Source organism: Mauremys mutica, unplaced genomic scaffold (assembly GCF_020497125.1).
Source record: "Mauremys mutica isolate MM-2020 ecotype Southern unplaced genomic scaffold, ASM2049712v1 Super-Scaffold_100166, whole genome shotgun sequence".
NCBI classification, from domain to species: domain Eukaryota; kingdom Metazoa; phylum Chordata; order Testudines; family Geoemydidae; genus Mauremys; species Mauremys mutica.
Genome location: NW_025423279.1, coordinates 688833 through 702285, shown reverse-complemented (window position 1 = coordinate 702285; position 13453 = coordinate 688833). Strand labels below are relative to the sequence as shown.

At 53.7% G+C, this 13453-nt stretch overlaps 2 non-coding genes across 2 annotated transcripts; one reads left to right on the top strand and one right to left on the bottom strand.

The window, feature by feature from the left end:
- Positions 1-8625: 8625 nt before the first annotated feature.
- Positions 8626-8698, top strand: TRNAI-AAU. Its single transcript has one exon. It is a non-coding gene; the product is annotated as a tRNA-Ile (tRNA).
- Positions 8699-10595: 1897 nt separating this feature from the next.
- TRNAG-UCC lies at positions 10596-10667 on the bottom strand. The gene has a single exon. It is a non-coding gene; the product is annotated as a tRNA-Gly (tRNA).
- Between the last annotated feature and the right edge of the window lie 2786 nt (positions 10668-13453).

Here is a 13453-nt window from a genome sequence, read left to right as displayed (position 1 = left end):
TGCTATTGGAACGATGTGCTGGAGATTTGACTAGGAAAGGGACTGTCTGAATTGTCAGAGTGGGGAATAAACAACAATCTACAGCAATGTCATTCACACAAACACACTCTGATCATGCTCCAACCGGAAGAGAAATGGGCAGGAATTCTCGCTGTTCAGCCCAGGATACACTTACACTAATGCAGCCATGAGTGTGCTGGGGAAGCTGGTCTGAGCAAACAAGTTGAAGTGACAATTCAGTGAGAACAGAATCATCATGTAGCAAAAAAGATGCACGTTAAGTAGTTGTGGCCAAGTGGTTAAGGCAATGGACTAGAAATCCATTGGGGTTTTCCTGTGCAGGTTTGAACCTTGCCAACTACGCAAGCACTGTGCTGTTGTTAATATTGTAGCCTTAGTACCTCAGCATCCACAGTGCGAACTGGAGCCAGATCTACTTTCACTCTGTCTACACTTAAAATGCTGCTGTGGCACTGCTATAGCACTTTGGAGTAGACAGTGACTGGAGGGGTTTTCCCGTCCCTGTAATAGCTACATGGACAGAACAATTCTTCCTTTTCTTTAGCACTATCTAACCCGGGCTTAGGTCACTTTAACTCTATGGGTTTGGGGGAGGGGGTCACACCCTGAGAGACGTCGCTCTGCCAGTGAAGTGCCCAGCGTAAACCAGCCCTTAGATCCCTCTTGGTATTTCAATGCAGGCACTGACCTGTGAGAGGAAAACATCAGCTCACAAACACAGAGACTGAATTCCCCACATTTAATCTCGCTGCACTTTCCAGAAAGTTACAAAATTCAATTCATTCTTGCTAGGAGAGAGAAAAAATAAGTGACATTAAGTTTTTGGCTTGGTTAAATAAAATTAAGTGTTTAATTAATATAGTAAAAAATCTGTACTGATTCCTCTAACTAACACCACAGCGTGAAATAGGAACAGAGACAAATCTTGTCAGTGACGACTAATTTCGCAAATGATCTTCCCATTATTAATTTCCACGCTGCCCCCATTGGAGGTCTGGGCATCTCCAGTGTCATTGCTCTGCAGTCACCTTCCCCTTAGGCCTGGTCTACACTAGGACTTTAATTCGAATTTAGCAGCGTTAATTCGAACTAACCGCTCAACCGTCCACACCAGGAAGCCATTTAATTCAAACTAGAGGGCTCTTTAGTTCAAATTTGGTACTCCACCCCGGCAGGTGGAGTAACGCTAAATTCGACATGGCTAGTTCGAATTAGGCTAGGTGTGGATGGAAATCGAACTTAGTAGCTCCGGGAGCTATCCCACACTGCACCACTCTGTTGACGCTCTGGACAGCAGCCCGAGCTTGGATTCTCTGCCCAGCCACACAGGAAATGACCCGCGAAAATTTGAATTCATTTTCCTGTCTGGGCGGTTTGAATCTGACGTTCTGGTTGCACATCGGGGCGGGCTCCGCAGCACCGGCAGCAATGCAGAGCTCTCCAGCAGAGGAGTTCATGTAATCTCTGAATAGAAAGAGGGACCCGGCATAGACTGACCGGGAACTCTTGGATCTGATCGGTGTGTGGGGCGAGGAGTCTGTGCTTTCGGAGCTGCGCTCCAACGAACGGAATGCAAAGACCTACGAGAATGTCTCCAAAGCCATGATACAGACAGAGGATACAGCCGTCATGCAACGCAGCGCCGCGTGAAAATCAAGGACCCCAGACAAGCCTACCAAAAAATCAAAGCGGCCAACGGACGCTATGGAGCCTGCCACCACTGCCCCACCAGTGACCATGGACTCTGATGATGGGACAGTGTCGACGGACAGTTCCTCGACGATGTTCACGGACGGGGAAGATGAGGAAGGGTTTGTGGAGGACGAGGCAGGCGATAGCGCTTACAACGCTGGTTTCCCCGACAGCCAGGATCTATTCATCACCGTCACGGAGATCCCCTACCAACCCTCCCCGGCCAGGAACCCGGATCCTGAATCAGGGGTAGGAGCAGTCGGTAAGTGCTTTAACCATGTTAACTTTTATTCTTAATATAACAGGAATCTGAAGTGTGTGAAAAGGAGGTCTCTGTATATATGGTGATAGAACAGAAATCCTCCTGGGAGAACGCCACGAAGCTCTCCTGCCGTTAATCGATAAGCATCAGCAGGAGGTTCCTGGGGAGAGCTGCCTTATTGGGTGCTCCGTGATAGCACATTTTTCCGCGCGAGGCTTTCATGCGGTATTCAGGGAGCACTGCCTCCCAGAGCACGGCTGCATAGGTCCGTGGTTCGTGCTAGATTTCACGCAGCATGCGCTCTCTATCTCCTTCAGTGCCCGTCCTCGCGGTGATCTCGCTCGGAGACTCCTGCATCTAAGTAGGGGAAGAAATGTTACGTTACGCCTGGTCCAAAGTATTTTTAATAAATAAACGGACAGACGGCATAGCACAGACTCAGCACGCAGCTGCGTGACGAGCGTAACGGAAAGCCAAAGAATCAAATGGACGCTCATGGAGGGAGGGGGGAACGAGGACGCAAGGTATCCCACAGTTCCTGCTGTCTCCGAAAAGCATTTGCATTCTTGGCTGATCTCCAAATGCTTCTAGGGTCAAACACAGTGTCCGCGGTGGGTCGGGGCATAGCTCGGCAATTTACGCACCCCCCCGACCCCCAGAAGTTAAAGGGAAAACAATCCTCTGTTGACTCTTTTACATGTCACCGTATCTGTACTGAATGCTGCAGATAGACGCGATGGTGCAGCACTCAACACCAACATCCTTGCTCCCCCCACGCTATGGATGGCTGATGGTACAATAAGATGGAAATCCATCCTCATCATCAGCCTATTGGCACATGGGGCAGTGCAAAAGGACTGGTAACCATAACGACCATACCAACTTGCTTGGGACAGGTCGGTCAAGGCCGCCGGTTGCTAATTTTTCATGGTAGATGGTGCAGTATGGCTGGTAACCGTCCTCATCATTGCAACAGGGGGCTGAGCTCCATCAGCCCCCACCCTTCATTGTAAAGAAAAGATTCAATTGCCCCTGGACTAGCAGAGGGATGAGTGGCTCCCTCCTCCACACCCCTTAATGTCATCTCTGGACTATCATTGCAGCTGGAGGCTTCCTTCCACTCATTTCTCACAAACGACTACCTGTGTCTTATTCATGCATTCTATATTACTTCATCACACAAGTGGGGGGACAATGGTATTGGAACCCAGGAAGGCTGGGGGAAGAACGGAATGAACAGCTGGGGTTGTTTCAGGAGCACACCCTGTGAATAGCGTTCAGCTCAAAATTTATGCAGGATTGGACAGAGAGCAGCTGTGGTCTCTGGTTGTATGATACAGTGGTTCTCTAGTACACTTGCCCATAATCTAGGCAGGACTGATTCTATTTTTAGATACCCAAAAAGGAGGGATTGACTCAGGGAGTCATTCCCAAATTTTGCTTTTGCGCCCCTGGCTGATCTACCAGGGGCACTTATGACAGCACCAAATGGCGCAGTGCAAAAGGACAAGTAACCATGACCATCTTATTACCGTCTTCTTACCAGTTCATGGTATGGTAGACGGTGCAGTATGCCTGGTAACCATCGCTGCTGTCATGCAAAAGCATAAGCATGCTGCTGTGTAGCGCTGCTGGTCCGCCTCTGTCAGCGGCATCCAGTACACATACGGTGACATACACAAAAGGCAAAATAGGGTCCATTGTTGCCACGCTATGGCGTGTGCCAGGGCATTTCATGGAAAACGTGCTCGAAATGATTGTCTGCCGTTGCTTTCCCGGAGGAAGGAATGACTGGCGACATTTACCCAGAATCCACCGCGCAAATGATTTGTGCAACAGCAGGCACAGGGGTCTCAACAAAAAATTCACAGAGACAGCCTAGACTCAGTTAATTGTTCGCAAAAAAGTATCATTGCAAGGAATTAACTAACTGTTTCCCATCTCACAGCTTCCACTGTCTCCAGACCTTCCACAGCATCCACCTCGCAGAGGCTGGCGAAGATTAGGCGGCAAAAGAAAAAGACAAGGGACACGATTTTCGATGAATGTGTGGGCTGCTACCTAGCCGAGGCGGACCAGCAGAGGCAGTGGAGGGAGAAAGTCTCTCTGTACCAGCGCTCACACAGCGAATGGGAGGAGAGGTGGCGTGAGGAACACAAGCAGGCGACTCAAGCAATGCTTGTACTACTGAGGGAGCAAACAGACACGCTCCGGCGACTTGTGTATGTTCTGCAGGACCGCTGCAGGACAGAGCCCCCGGCAGTATCTCTGCAACCGCCCTCCCCCGCCACAAAGTCACATACCCCCCTCACCCCAAATAACCAGGAGGATGCCCGCCCTGGTCCGTGAATACTATCACTGCACCCCAGCAGAGTGCTCAAGTAACCAAAAGCTCTCATACCCTACGTTTGCATAAGTCCTTCCCTTCCGGACTCAAACAAGTCCCAATCCCAGTCCCATCCCATAACTGTGTACTTAAGTAATAAAAATACTTTGCTGTTAAGTACTGTTTCCGTCATGTTTCTTCACTGAAGACTGTGTTTGAATGGGGTGCGTGGGGAAGTGCGTTGCTAATTGCATAGGACAGGCACCTTTCGCAGGGTACAGACACGGGGGCCGGATCAGCAGCGGGTAACACACACAGTGCAGTCAGCAGGCACCGTGGTCGGTATGGGAGGTGGTTTCCAGGTTCTGTGTGGGCGGTGGGGATGTGACTTTTTAGTGGGGGAGGGCAGGTACAGATCTTATACAGCGGTCCTTGTCGTGGACCGCTGAGTCACGCAGCAGAGGAATCTGTATCCGTCCTCCTCCGCCACAAGGCCACATAGCCCCCCGCACACAGAATCCCAAAAAGGAGGGATGGCAGGCTCCGTTGAAACAAGCAGTCCGGCAATGCGGACCGCTGTAGGAGCAGGAGCCTGTCATTCCTTGAGTTTAGAGGTGGTCTTTACATCAGCGCACACCCTACCCACCGCAGTCTGCGTTCCAGTTTCGACCCTTTAACGAAAAGTCATGAATAAAGAAACCTCTCCTCAGTAACAGTGTGACATGTATTTTATTTTTACACGTGTCTTGGAAGTGGAGGAAACGGGGAGAACGGGGTATTTAACCGAAGAGGAGAGTCAACAGTAACTGGGTAAAGAAACAGGGGCAGGTTCAGCTTCTCTGTAAAGAAACTGAACAGTCACAGGTCACGCTGCTCGCTGCTCGCTGGTATTTAAAGAGTTCCTTGTCGCTGTCCCAGGCGCCTGTATAGGGCTTCATGAGCAAGTGCATTAGCGGGCAGGCTGGGTCACCGAGGATCACTATAGGCAAATGCACATCCACAACAGTTATTTCGTGGTACGGGAAGAAACTACCTTCCAGCAGGCGTCTGAGCAGCCCACAGTTCCTGAGAACACACACATCAGGAACCTTGCCCGGCCATACAACGTTCATGTTGGTAAAAAGGCCCCTATGGTCCCCCAGTGCTTGCAGAACCATTGAAAAGTAGCCCAATTTCTCAGCAGCTGAATGTGGAAGAGGTGGACGATAAAGTGCGAGGAGGAGCCAGGTGCAGGGCTTTGTCAGGGAGGCTCAGGCATGGGGGATTGAGGTGCAGCGGATGGACCGGCTGTCTAGGTACAGAGATTTAGTTGCACTGAGGCACAGGAGGGAGGAGGAATCCCGCTGATGGTCAGTGGCTGTGCAGAAAAAAGGATGTTGATTCCCCCATCCTAAATGGGCAGGTTGGCTTGACCCTTCTCCCCTCTGCAGAGCGTGGTGGGGCTGCAGCTCACCCCTTGTGGGGCAGGAGGGCACAGGTGAAGGGCGCTGGGCTCCGATGCACCTGGAAGGCAGCTCCGGTGGGGTGGGGCAGGGCCTGTGGTTTACGTTCTGCTTTGCCTGGTGCTGGGCCATTGCACAATCCCCAGCCACGCCGCACAGCGCACCCCGAGAGGAGGTGGGGGACCAAGCAGATGATCCAGCATGAGGGGGAGAGGATGTGTGGTTGGGGGAAGAAAGGCCTGGGGCTGCACTGGGAGAATGCAGAGCAGGGGTGACACCCCAGAAATCTGCAGCAAAGGGATGGACAGGTGGGCTGGGTGGATAGAAAAGGCAGTGAGCCTAAAAGGGGAGTGGGGTCTAGTGGTCAGAGCAGGGAGGGGGCTGGGTACCAGGACCTCTGGATTCTATCCCTGGCTCTGGGAGCAGAGGGGGGTCTAGAGGTGAGATCAGGGGGACTGGGAGCATATTCCTAATTCACAGGGTAGTTCTCTTCCCAGCTCGTGCGAGGGCGGGAAGCGCCACCAGCTCCATTTCCTGGATAGGAGAACTGAGGCCCAGAGAGGCTGAGTGATGTGCCTAAGGACACTCGGGAAGTCTGTGGCAGAGCAAAGCATGTTTCTCCCCCTCCCCCGCAGGGTCTGGCCTGTTACTGGGTGGTGCGGGGGCGGGGTCTCAGGAGAAGGAGCAGTGTGAGGGCGGGGACTCGGGTGAATGGGTAGTGCAGGGGTGGGGTCATAGGGGGAAGGGGCAGTGTGGGGGCAGGGACTCAGGGGGAAATGGGCAGTGTGGCATTGGGGACTTGGGGGAAGAGGTGCTGTGAGGGCGGGGTCTCGGGGTAAAGGGGAAGCATGTGGGTGGGGTCTGGGGGAAGGGGTGATGCAGGGGCAGGGATTAGTGGGAACAGGTGGTGCAGGGATGGGGTCCAGCGACAATGTGAGGGGCAGAACTTTGGGGGAAGGGGAGGCGGGGGCGGGGCTTTGGGGGAAGGGGCGGGGCTTTGGGGGCGGGCACAGCGGGGGGCAGGGCTTTGGGGGCAGGGCACAGTGTGGGGACAGGGCTTTCGGGTAAGGGGCGGGGCTTTGGGGGAAGGGGCGGGGCTTTGGGGGCGGGCACAGCGGGGGGGCTGGGGGAAGGAGCAGGACTCATTCAGGCCGGGGGCGGGTCTGTCTGGGGGGTGACGCTGTCCCTGCAGCGGGTGTTTAGAGCCGGGCTCACCCGGGCGGGGCCGGGGGCGGCGGGAGTCGGGGGGTGACACGTCGGACACACCCAGACCTGCTCACACCCAGCCGCGGGGGGTGGTTTACAAGGGGCGCCGGGAACATCCCCACGGGGTGGACACGGGGATCCAGTCCCCGGACAGAGCCAGACCCGGCCCGGACCCGCCCCGCACAGACCCGCACCCGCCACGTGTACCCTGCGTCAGGAGCCGGAGGGGGCGGGGCAGGGGCTCTCTGGGGGGCGGGGCGGGGATGAGGGGTTGCGTTGGGGGGGAGGTGTCAGGTTGACCCAGGGACCCGCCCTCACCTGGGCTGGAGAGGACGGCGGCGCCCCAGGGCAGGCTGGGAGTTGTAGTTCCTGGCTCGTCTCAGAGCGGAAGTGACGGAGCGGTTACTTAGGCAACGCGCCTCCTCCCGGCGCACACTGGGAAGCGTAGTTCTCGCTCTCTCACACACACACGCGGCCTCTATTGGAGGAGAGGCCGTAACTCGTCACTTCGCCGCGCCCCTCCCCGCTCCCTGATTGGCGGAGAGAGCGCGGGACAGAGACTCGGCGTGTGGGGGGAGGCCCCGGTTCCCTCGACCCGAGGCTTCGCTGCCCCCACCCACCCTCCGGCGCACGCTGCAGCTGTTGGGATTCGAATCACATTTGCGGCGAGGGGTGGCCCCAGTGGGACCCGTCCCGGCGCTGCTGGGGGGTCCTGGAGCGGGGGGAGGACGCGGCTCGGGGGCAGCCGGCGGGCGCGGGGCCGGTCCGAGGGGCGCTGGGGCGGGACGGTGAGTGGCGGCTCAGCACGTGGGGGCCGGGGGCTCAGACCCCCCAGTTCCAGGCCCAGCCCTTTCTGCGCCCCTGCCCCGGGAGCAGCCCCACACGCAGCAGCCTGTCCCATCCCATGTGCGCAGGGACCCAGGGGCGGCCGCAGCCTGTGAGGTGATGGTGCCAAACCCGCAGATGAACCGAAGCCCAGCAGCCCCCCCCGAAGTCCGGTCCCGAAGCCCCCCTGCCGCAGGATGGCCACCCCAAGACCCGCCACCACGCAGCCAGGGAGGCTGAAGTGCTCTCCCAGAGGCCCCCGCACACCGCCATTCCCAACATCTGATTTGTGTCCATTCATCCCCCTCCTTAGAGATTGTCTAGCCCGGCCGATGCACACAGCAGAGGGGCATCGCCGGCACACGATGGCGTACATTACACTGGTGTAATGGTGATGATGGCGTACATTACAGATCCAGACTAACACGGCTACCCCTCTGATACTTGTGTATATATATATATATATCTTCCTGCTGCATTTTCCACTACATGCATCTTATGAAGTGGGTTTTAGCCCACAAAAGCTTATGCTCAAATAAATTTGTTAGTTTCTAAGGTGCCACAAGTACTCCTTGTTCTTTTTGCAGATAAATTAATGGAGGTTAAGTCCATGAATGGCTATTAGCCAGGCTGGGTAAGGAATGGTGCCCCTAGCCTCTGTTTGTCAGAGGGTAGAGATGGATGGCAGGAGATAAATCACTTGCTCATTACCTCTTAGGTTCAGTCCCTCTGGGGCACCTGGCATTGGCCACTGTTGGCAGATAGGATGCGGGGTTGGATGGACCTTTGGCCTGACCCAGTATGGCCATTCTTACGTTCTTATGAAGGGAAGGGCAAAACCTTGCAACAGAGTTTCTGTAGTGTAGTGGTTATCACGTTTGCCTAATATGCAGAAGGTCCCTGGTTCAAAACCAGGCAGAAACATGAGGGCTTAATTTTCCCATCTCCTACTGGCCTGTCCCTGCCGTTGTAGGAGCAGCAGTGATTTCTATGCTCAGAAGGTCTGTTATACTTCCCCTGCTCCCACTTTTGTCTCCTCTCCTTCTCTGAATGCCTGTGAAGTGGCTTTCCCCCTCCCGCTCCCTCCTGGGATGAATGGGCTGGTTGAAGAGCAGAAGAGCTCCCAGGTAGACAAGGTGTCTGGGACTCTAATTAGGCAGCGCTCACACACCCAGAGCATGGACACTGCCCAAGGTGGAGTGTGACCAACCAGATGCAGCCAAGTCATCTCTAGTCACAGGCCATGAGCAGCAGGTCCTTAAAAGGGGAAGGGGCCCTGTGCTCAGGAGAGCACTCACAAGCTTGTACCTCCAGTGAATGCCCTTTACCCCGACCGCCTGGCCAGTGGTTCTCTGCGTTGCATTTCATTGTGCCTCAGGGAGACTTACCTTCATCACACCATGCATCACGGTGCTGTGGGAAACTTACCTTGCAGAATCCTGACATCTCCAGTGCCGTGCCTGTCCTGGGAGCGTGAGTGTGACACCCCCCCCCTTTCTTTTGAGCTTAGCTGTCAATATAATAAACGTGCTGCTTTCTGCCAAACTGGTGGGTCATTAGTGCTCCCTACGCTGACTAGCTGGCCCAAATTTGGGTAACACCCACGATAACCCCAACCCCTGCAGGACAGAGGGTAGTGAAATGAGCTGAGAAAAAGCCTTGGCATCAGCAGGGGAAAGCTAGAGGATCTTGGCCAGTCACCTTTTGAAGCCTTGTGGCTTGGTCTCCTCTGCCCTTGGAGGTTGGCCTATGGCGGCCGGCTCTTCCTGCTGCCTCATCTGTGTGACTTGCCAAAGGAGGAAGTGAGACAGGAATGGGGCAAAAGAGGAAAGTCGAGCTGAGGAAGGCAGGGCAGAAGCTAAGTGCCTCAGTGCAGCTAAGTGGGGTTAGTAGAGCATCACCAGTCGCTCTGCAAAGCCTGGGGAGGTGCGGTTGGCTGCTGGGAGGTAGAATCCTGTGCCTGCCTCTTGGCTTCCCAGGGATGGCTACTTGCAGCCCAGGAGAAGGATGGTTCTGGGTGAAAGGAAGACAAGCAAAGCTCTGGGAGGAAATTTGGGAGCACGGTGCGGGCTCTGCGCTGGGGGAGGGGGTTGGGGTGCAGGAGGGGTGGCGCTTACCCCGGGCACTGCAGCTCCCAAAGTGACCGGTACACACAACCCTCTGGCAGCAGCTCCTAGGTGGGCGAGGCCAGGGGGTCTCTGTGTGCCGCTGCCTGCAGGTGCTGCCCCCAGAGCTCCCATTGGCTGCAGTTCCTGGCCAATGGGAGCTGCGGAGTTGGTACTTGGGCAGAGGCAGTGCATGGAGACACTCCCCCCCCACCCCAGGGGATGCTGGGACATGCCGGCCATTTCTGGGAGTCGCACGGAGGGACGGAGGCAGAGTGGGCAGGGAGCCACCTCAGTGCTGCTGGCACATCTCTGCACACCCATGGGGGGAGGGGAGCAGAGGGCCTCCATGTGCTGCCTGGGGTAGGGGCAGTGCACAGAGCTGCCTCCCCTCCCGGGTCTATTACAGGAGTGGGTGGGTGGGGTCTTTTGGCCTGCAAGGTGCAGCAGGTCGGACTAGATGATCACACTGGTCCCTTCTGACCTTAAAGGCTCTGAGTCTAAAAGGGAGAGGGAAGTAAAGGAAAAAAAATAAAAAATAAACCAAACATTGTAATACCAGGATGACTCCACCTGCTCATTGTATAGTCCTGCCCCTTTCTTCCTCCACTGGGTGTTGAATGACCTGCAGCACGTTGATTCTCTCGTTCCATTGCTAAACTGATACAATGTGACTGAAATTAAACCCATTCCCAGCAGAGAAAACATCACATCCCTGCATTGGCTGGGAATCAAACCCAGATCAACTGCTTGGAAGGCAGCTGTGCTCACCACTATACCACCAATGCAGCTGGCAAAAGTACCCCTTATGCTTGCCCAATGAGGCTAGACCAGAATTGAGGCATTTTACTGCCTGTTAAAATGTACTGGAGTCTCATCACTAAAAAGAAACTACCTCTATTTTCACTTGGGTTTGAACCATCAGCCTCTCAATTAGGTCACCCAAGTGATTACTCACAAACCCAGGTAACTACCCTACTTCCCAAGCTTGTCTATGAAGCACCTACAGGGGCACACCTGGCTGGTGAGGGAGGCGCACTGCTGGGGTTATGAGTTCAGGCCTCACCCAGAGCATCGGTTTTCATTAGCCAGGGAGCTTCTCCCACTCACTTTGTCTAATCCACATGGAAAGTGCCATACAAGGGTGATGAGAGTAAATTCTAAACTCTGAAATTCGGAGGTGGCCCAGAGATTGGGATAAGGGGATTGAAGAGAAAAAGCTCTAAGGATATAAAACCAGACAGTCTCCAGGGGCAGGTATGGTACAACGCCTCAACAGGGAGCCATTCGGGGGAGGGGGTTTCACTTCCTCTGTTCAATGTCCTGAGAGGTATTTTAAGATGAAGATAACACCATGGCTAACAGTTGACTGGCACGTCCTGGGTTACAGAAAGGAAGGGACTTGGGTTAATAGTGGGAAGATTTGTGTTACCGTCACTGTCTGACCCCCCTTCAGTGCAGAGGTTTGTACGTTGCTGGGTGGAACGCACAGACTCCTGGAGAGCAGGGGCAGCTGTTTCCATGGCAGAGAGCCTGGCACTTAGGAGACTTTCTACACTTGCTGTTTTCAAGCAATTCAATAAAATAACGGTGGAGCTGCAATGTCCAGTCAAAAATTTCAGCCCCCCCCCAGGTGCAAAAATGCTATTTTAGGATCTAAACAGGAGGCTTCCGGCGCTAGGGCACCTGACCAGAGAGCGCAGTGGGGGGTGTAAGAGCTGCTGACTCTGAGGGTCCTGGGCTAAATCCACTTGCAGGGGGAAGTGTTTTGATTTATTTGATGGATAATGAGCACCAGCTACCAGGGGAGAAGCCCTGCCAACCTGCTGCCACTCCAGCTGCTGCCCCGGTGGGGGGAGCCCCAGGGGGCCTGATGCTGCTCCGGCCACCCCAGGAGTGCTGCTGCCGGGGGCCACCGAGCTGTGGCTGCTCCTGCTGCCCGCGGAACCACAGGAGGGAGATGATTTTTGACAGTGACGGATGCCTCATCCTAAAGGCTTCTGACTGCCCCCTTCTAGTGATTGTTTGGTACAGGAATGCAGCCCTCGCTCCTGAGTCTCTCCTGGGGAAATAATGTTTCTGTGCAAAACACCAAAGCTTTTGACAGAAAGGAAGAAAAGGAAATGGCCACACGATGGGACTAGGACATAAGGAATGAAACACAAGATGCTTCTCCCATGTGCATTGACTTTGAACCTTGTTGTTTGCGGTGTTGTTGTATCCATGTTGGTCCCAAGACATGAGACACAAGCAAGAGGGGGTCCCATAATATCTTCTAAAGGACCAAGGAAGGAAGTATTATTTACTCCTCATAACACAAGAACTAGGAGGGGTCACTAAATGAAATGAATAAGCTGCAGGTTTGAAATGAACACACTTCCCTCAAGCTGCTGGCAATGCTTCTACTAACGCAGCCCAATCTGCTGTTAGCCTTCTTGGCAACAAGGGTGCTGTTGACTCATATCCAGCTTCTCATCCACTGTAATCCCCAGGTCCTTTTCTGAAGAACTGCTGCTTAGCCAGTCGGTCCCCAGGCTGTAGCAGTGCAGGGGATTCTTCCTTCCTAAGTGCAGGACTCTGCACTTCTCCTTGTTGAAACTCCTCAGATTTCTTTTGGCCCAATCCTCCAATTTGTCTAAGTCACTCTGGACCCAAACCCTGTCCTCCAGCGCTTGGATTCTTTACGTGCTTTCACAGAGTGAAGAGCACATGTTCCATGATTTCATATGGCAGAGTTTTATACTATAGGGAGCTTTCCCTGTGTGAATTTGACAAGTGAATCAACATAGAGACATATTGTGACCCTTCTCAGGGAGCTGAGGGCTGCGAGTTTCCTTGTTGCCACCTTCCACTAGGAAGAGGGAGTTTTGCATTTGGCAGCTGGATGCTAGTGACCAACTCACCCAGCCCGTCAGGCACTCAAGGACCCTCCTCTGAGCTACAGCAGCCACCCTAACCCCCGAGTTCCTTCAATGTGTCCCCCTCTGGGGTCCAGCCCGGATCACCACATACTCAGAGAAATCCCAGATTCTCTCTGCCCAAAGCAATGGTATATCCCAGGTTACTAGTTTTACTGTGGACCACTGCTACTGTATCTCACACCGCACTTGAGTATAGTTATCAAACAAGCAGAAATTTATTTAACAACCGATAGAGATTTAAACAAACAAATGTGAGTGATGGAAACCAACTGTTACCAACTAAACAAAATCAGAAAATGCAACCTACACTTTTTAATAGTTACCTTTCCTATCTAAGTAGAGTCTCACCTCACACTTCAGTCAATTTCACTGATTGCTAGTCCCTAGGCGCCATGGCCCTGCCTTTCATGAAGCATCACTGGTCATTAGGAATCTCCTTGGTGAATGGACCCAGAGTGTTTTTCTCCACCCTGTTATGAACTGAATCAGTCTTTTGTCTTTAAATTCACAGAAAGGACGATCTCCTCATTCTCATATTGTCCTTGTCACTTCCACAGGGTTTCGATGTCTATAATTTGTCTTTGATGGTTTTCTATTGGCTTTTCTGGATTGGTGCAAAGGCTGACAATGGAGCAATACATCACATAACTGGC